This window comes from Monopterus albus, unplaced genomic scaffold, assembly GCF_001952655.1.
Source record: "Monopterus albus unplaced genomic scaffold, M_albus_1.0 scaffold441.1, whole genome shotgun sequence".
Taxonomy (NCBI): Eukaryota; Metazoa; Chordata; class Actinopteri; order Synbranchiformes; family Synbranchidae; genus Monopterus; species Monopterus albus.
Window position 1 is genome coordinate 340,441 of NW_018128321.1, and position 6,740 is coordinate 347,180.

A 6,740-nucleotide genomic window follows, 5' to 3' on the forward strand; every position below is an offset into this window, starting at 1 on the left:
GGTGTTAACTACAGCCATTTCCATCCTCTTAGCAAAGTCCACCACCATCTGTCCTTCTAGGTTCCTTCCCTTAACACCAAACCTGCCCATCACCTCCTCATCACCTTTGTTCCCCTCACCAACGTGCCTGTTGAAGTCTGCCCCAATCACCACTCTCTCCCCTCTTGGAATACTCTCCATCACCTCATCTAACTCACTCCAGAATCTCTCCTTCTCTTCTAACTCACACCCTACTTGTGGAGCATAACCACTGACTACATTCAACATTACCCCTTCAATTTCCAACTTCAAACTGGTCACCCTGTCTGACACTTTTTTCACCTCTAAAACATTCCTCACGAGCTCCTCCTTCAGGATCACTCCTACCCCATTTCTCTTCCTGTCCACACCATAATAAAACAGTTTGTATCCCCCTCCAATTCTACACACTTTGCATCCCTTCCACCCGGTCTCCTGTACACACAGTATATCTACCTTCCTTCTCTCCATCATGTCCGCCAGCTCTCTACGTTTCCCTGTCATTGTGCCAATGTTAAAAGTCCCTATTCTCAGACCTATACTCCTGCCTTTCCTCTTTTCTCTCTGTCTACGAATCCTTCTACCTCCTCTCCTTCTTCGACCAACAGTAGTCCAATTTCCGCCAGCACCCTGTAGGTCAACAGCACTGGTGGCGATCGTTATTAACCTGGGCCTTGACCGATCCGATATGGAATTCACAATAACGATTCGCATGGTTAAATTGTTTAAATTGAGGAACACTATATTATCCTGTTCTTTATTATTCTGATTTCTTCCGTTCGTTTTTTGGCACAATTTCTTCAGCATACTTTCAGCTACAAAAGCCATGAAGTCATCAAAATGTTCAACTCTTTAAGGACATTCCTGCCTATATTTTTATTGTTTGTAACATTTATACTTTTTAACACATTTAGCTTTAGCTTAGTCCCTGTGATCTGTGGTCTGTTCTGAAAGTTTAAAATCCATTGAATAACATATGTTGATTAATCCATCCATTTTCCTCTGCTTATCCGGAACCTGGTCGCGGGGGCAGCAGTCTAAGCAAAGATGCCCAGACTTCCCTCTCTCCAGACACTTCCTCCAGCTCCTCCGGGGGAATGTTGGTTAATATACTGATTAAAACACAGTTTAAAACATACTTAATAATGTAATTTCCATGACAACATCCCAAACATCTACCTCTATCTTGAGCTCTACTTCCACCTGCTAGGTCAACTTCCACTGTTGTTGTAAATAGGTGCTCACCTTTGGTCCTTTCTATAGTGCTAATAAAGTCAAAGTCAACATTCTGATTAATGAGTCAATAATTAAGCAATAAGGTGTTTGGCCCAGTGGCAAAAGGTTTTTTAAAATTGGTTCTGTAGTGTGACATTTTGAATGACAATTTTTTGAAATGGCATACAAGTGATTTTATGGCAGATGTAGAGAACGGTGTAGTGTTTTGGAAAAAGAATATCATTTTAAATTGCAACATTGGTGCAAAGCAGAAAACGTAAGAAATTTGAAGAGTTGAGCTGAATTTTTGCTCCCTACAGTGTCAGTTTTGTTGATTGTGCCAAGTGTGCTATTTTAGTGTTAGCAACTGAAAAAACTGTAATTCCAATGACATGTTCCAGTCTTTATTATAAAATGTTGTGATCACTGGTGTCATATGCAGCACTAAGATCTAGAAAGACAAGTGTAGAGATGAGTCCGTTGTCCATTGTTGGTGACTTTCACTGGTGCTTCTGTACTATGATGGAGTCTAAATCCTGACTGAACATCTTCACACAAATCCTTCTTGTGCAAGTGATCACATAAGAGAGGTCACAACATACAGTACTAATCATGCTGGTATGCTGCTATGTGCTTGCTTGCTTTTTGAGTATAAATGAATAGTTCCATTTAAATAGGTAGGCACTTGATATACTGTGCAATCCAACATCTTACTGCCACATTAATTAAACATGACTGTTGAGTACTTTTTAAAGAAATTATTACTTTAATGAGTGTGCTGTCTTGGAACTGTTATTTTACAGACAGGCTCTATGAAAGGATGAATATCATGAATACATTAATATAATACTTTAAATTCACCCCTTGCTTGTCACCCACTGTGATTTTTTTATATTTAGTTTTTAGAAACACCGATATCCCATTTCTCTGACAAATGAAAAATTACAAACTACAAATTTACTAACTGCCCGTCTGTATGTGTGTGTGGTCTATTCTTCCTCAGGACTACTGTGGCAATGCTCAGAGTAATGGAACCTTCAGAGTGGGTTGGGCAAACTCCCATGAACCCTCCGCCACCCTGAAGAGGGTATAGAGCTGGTCCAGTGTTCCACGGCCAGGACAAAAACTGCATTGTTCCTCCTGAATCCGAGGTTTGACTATCGGTCGAATTCTCCTCTCCAGTAACCTGGCATAGACTTTCCCGGGGAGGCTGAGGAGTGTGATCCCATCCCCTTATAGTTGGAACACACTCTCTGGTCTCCCTTCTTAAAAAGAGGGACCACCACCTCGGTCTGCCAGTCCAGAGGCACTGTCCCTGACCGCCATGCGACGTTGCAGAGGCATGTCAACCAAGACAGCCCCACAACATCCACAGGCATAAGGTACTCAGGGCGGATCTCATCCACTCCCGGTGCCTTGCCACTGAGAAGCTTCTTGACTACCTCAGTGACTTCAGCTTGGGTGATGGACTAGTCCACTTCTGAGCCCTCAGCCTCTGCTTCCTCATCGGAAGACATGGCGCCGGGAAAAATTTTCACATCTTAATATCTTCAGCATACCTTCAGCTAAACCACCATTTCAACTAATAACTATTCAGCAAGTCTTCAGCTATTCATACCATAAACAGCTTTTTGATATCATTTTTTCATAATTACCATTTACATTTTATGACTCATTTCAATAGCCACACTCTAGTATCTCTGTGTGTATTTCTTTCTCATACACACAGACACAAAAACACCTACACACATACACACAACACTACTTCATTTACCTACTTTGTGGAGACCAGTAGGAAAATGTTCACATTTTAATCAGTATACTTTCAGTTAGAAAAGCCATTCTGGTATCAAATTAAGGTTTTTCAATACATTATGGCGTGTATTCAAGGTTTTTTTTACAACTTTCATACTTTTTAAAATATTCAGCATTTATTCTGACAATTCTACTTCAGCATACTTTCAGCTATTTTAGGTGTCAAAATATTGAGCTCTCCAAGGACATTCATGTTTCTATTCAGAATTGTTCTAAACGTCATACTTTTGAAATATTTAGCTTCATTTTGAAAATCTTATCCCATTCAAATGAATGGGAAAATTTAACTTCAGCATTCTTTCAGCTATTTCAGCTATCAAAATGTTCAACTCAATGACATTCATGCTTTTATTCAGAATTTTTCAAAACGTCATACTTTTAAAATATATATTTATTCTGAAAACCTTGCCCCATTCAAATGAATTGGAAAATTCTACTTCACCTATCAAAATGTTGAGCTTTTCAAGGACATTCATGTTTCTTTTCATATTTTTTCTAAACTTCATACTTTTGAAATATTTAGCTTTATATTGAAAATCTTGCCCCATTCAAATGAATTGGAAAATTCTACTTCACCTATCAAAATGTTGAGCTTTTCAAGGACATTCATGTTTCTTTTCATATTTTTTCTAAACTTCATACTTTTGAAATATTTAGCTTTATTTTGAAAATCTTGCCCCATTCAAATGGGAAAATTTTTTCAGCTATCAAAATGTTCAGCCCCTCAAGGACATTCATGCTTCTCTTCACAATTTTCCTAAAATTCATACTTTTAAAATATTTATATATTTATTCTGAAAATCTTGCCCCATTCAAATGAATTGGAAAATTCTACTTCACCTATCAAAATGTTGAGCTTTTCAAGGACATTCATGTTTCTTTTCATATTTTTTCTAAACTTCATACTTTTGAAATATTTAGCTTTATTTTGAAAATCTTGCCCCATTCAAATGGGAAAATTTTTTCAGCTATCAAAATGTTCAGCCCCTCAAGGACATTCATGCTTCTCTTCACAATTTTCCTAAAATTCATACTTTTAAAATATTTATATATTTATTCTGAAAATCTTGCCCCATTCAAATGAATTGGAAAATTCTACTTCACCTATCAAAATGTTGAGCTTTTCAAGGACATTCATGTTTCTTTTCATATTTTTTCTAAACTTCATACTTTTGAAATATTTAGCTTTATTTTGAAAATCTTGCCCCATTCAAATGGGAAAATTTTTTCAGCTATCAAAATGTTCAGCCCCTCAAGGACATTCATGCTTCTCTTCACAATTTTCCTAAAATTCATACTTTTAAAATATTTATATATTTATTCTGAAAATCTTGCCCCATTCAAATGAATTGGAAAATTCTACTTCACCTATCAAAATGTTGAGCTTTTCAAGGACATTCATGTTTCTTTTCATATTTTTTCTAAACTTCATACTTTTGAAATATTTAGCTTTATTTTGAAAATCTTGCCCCATTCAAATGGGAAAATTTTTTCAGCTATCAAAATGTTCAGCCCCTCAAGGACATTCATGCTTCTCTTCACAATTTTCCTAAAATTCATACTTTTAAAATATTTATATATTTATTCTGAAAATCTTGCCCCATTCAAATGAATTGGAAAATTCTACTTCACCTATCAAAATGTTGAGCTTTTCAAGGACATTCATGTTTCTTTTCATATTTTTTCTAAACTTCATACTTTTGAAATATTTAGCTTTATTTTGAAAATCTTGCCCCATTCAAATGGGAAAATTTTTTCAGCTATCAAAATGTTCAGCCCCTCAAGGACATTCATGCTTCTCTTCACAATTTTCCTAAAATTCATACTTTTAAAATATTTATATATTTATTCTGAAAATCTTGCCCCATTCAAATGAATTGGAAAATTCTACTTCACCTATCAAAATGTTGAGCTTTTCAAGGACATTCATGTTTCTTTTCATATTTTTTCTAAACTTCATACTTTTGAAATATTTAGCTTTATTTTGAAAATCTTGCCCCATTCAAATGGGAAAATTTTTTCAGCTATCAAAATGTTCAGCCCCTCAAGGACATTCATGCTTCTCTTCACAATTTTCCTAAAATTCATACTTTTAAAATATTTATATATTTATTCTGAAAATCTTGCCCCATTCAAATGAATTGGAAAATTCTACTTCAGCTTACTTTTAGCTATGTCAGGTATCAAAATGTTCAGCTCTTCAAGGACATTCATGCATCTATGCAGAATTTTTCTAAACTTCATACTTTTGAAATATTTAGCTTTATGTTGTAAATCTTGCCCCATTCAAATGAATGGCAAAATTCTACTTCAGCATAATTTCAGCTTTCAGCTATCAAAATGTTCAGCTCTCCAAGTACATTCATGCTTTTCTTCAGAATTTTTCTAAATGTCATACTTTTGAAATATCTTTTTTATTCTGAAAATTTTGCCTTATTCAAATGAATGGGAATATTCAAATTCAGCATACATTCAGGTATCACAATGTTCAGCTCTTCAGGGACATTCATGCTTCTATTGACAATTTTTCAACCATCACACTTTTAAAATATTTAGCTTTATTCTGAAAAGTTTGCCCCTTTCAAATGAATTGGGAAATTCTACTTAAACATACTTTCAGGTATTTCAGGTATCAAAATGTTCAAGTCTCCCAGTACATTCATTCTTCAACTCAGAATTTTTATACACTTGACACTTCTGAAATATTTAGCTTTATTTTGAAAATTTCCCCCCATTCAAATTAATTGGAAAATTGTACTTTCAGGTAGATATGTCTTTCAGGTGTCAAAATGTTCAGCTCTATAAGGACAGTCCTATTTTATTGCACCTCATCCTTTAGATTATTCAACAAAGAACTAAAACCATTTCTTCTCAACTATTTCAAGAAAGAACTTCAGCCATTTCTTCTCACCTTTCAGCTGTTTCAGCAATTGATTTCAGGCATTTTCAAGGACAATCTTTCAGCTTATTAGCATCTACACGCATTTACGATAGGAAATGCATTTCTCTAGTTTGTTCTTTCAATTGCAGAACCAATTTATAAACAAATGTTTTTCAGTTTGCTATGAGCATCATATCAGTTGTAATCTGAATTTTCTGTCACTTGCTGTTAGGTTTTTCCCCTGCCCCTTAATTTTTTTCTCAGGGTATCACTGGATACAGCTCTTAGATAAGCAGCATCCACTTAAAATAATATGGAATGAAAATCTTTGCAGCTCAGCCAAATAATGAACTACACAGACAAAAATTGCTAAAGGAAAAAAAACAGCGGGGAATGAAACTGTTTATTTCCTCAAACCACTATTGAGCTGCTTGTCTGACTTAAGATTTATGGTTTAGAAGTTCATGCAATGGCAGGGAATTGAACCCGGGTCAAATGCTTGGAAGGCAGCTATGCTCACCACTATACCACCACACAGACAGGTTTCTACATGAAAGAAGTCACTCTCATTGACTCCTTCCGTATGGTGTTTGCTTATAGTACTGTTACGTCTGTGACTCGGGCCGCCTCATGTACCTCGGTAGCAGGCACAGGTAGCAGCTCCACCCCCGCACAGGTGAGGGTGCATTCCAGGCGACGAGGCACACCTGCTCTCCATTATCGGAGCAGTATATAGGGTCAGCGTTGGTGCGTCCTCGTCGCCAGATTATTATGTATTATTCTGGTGGTAACCTCTTCCATGTTCATGCCA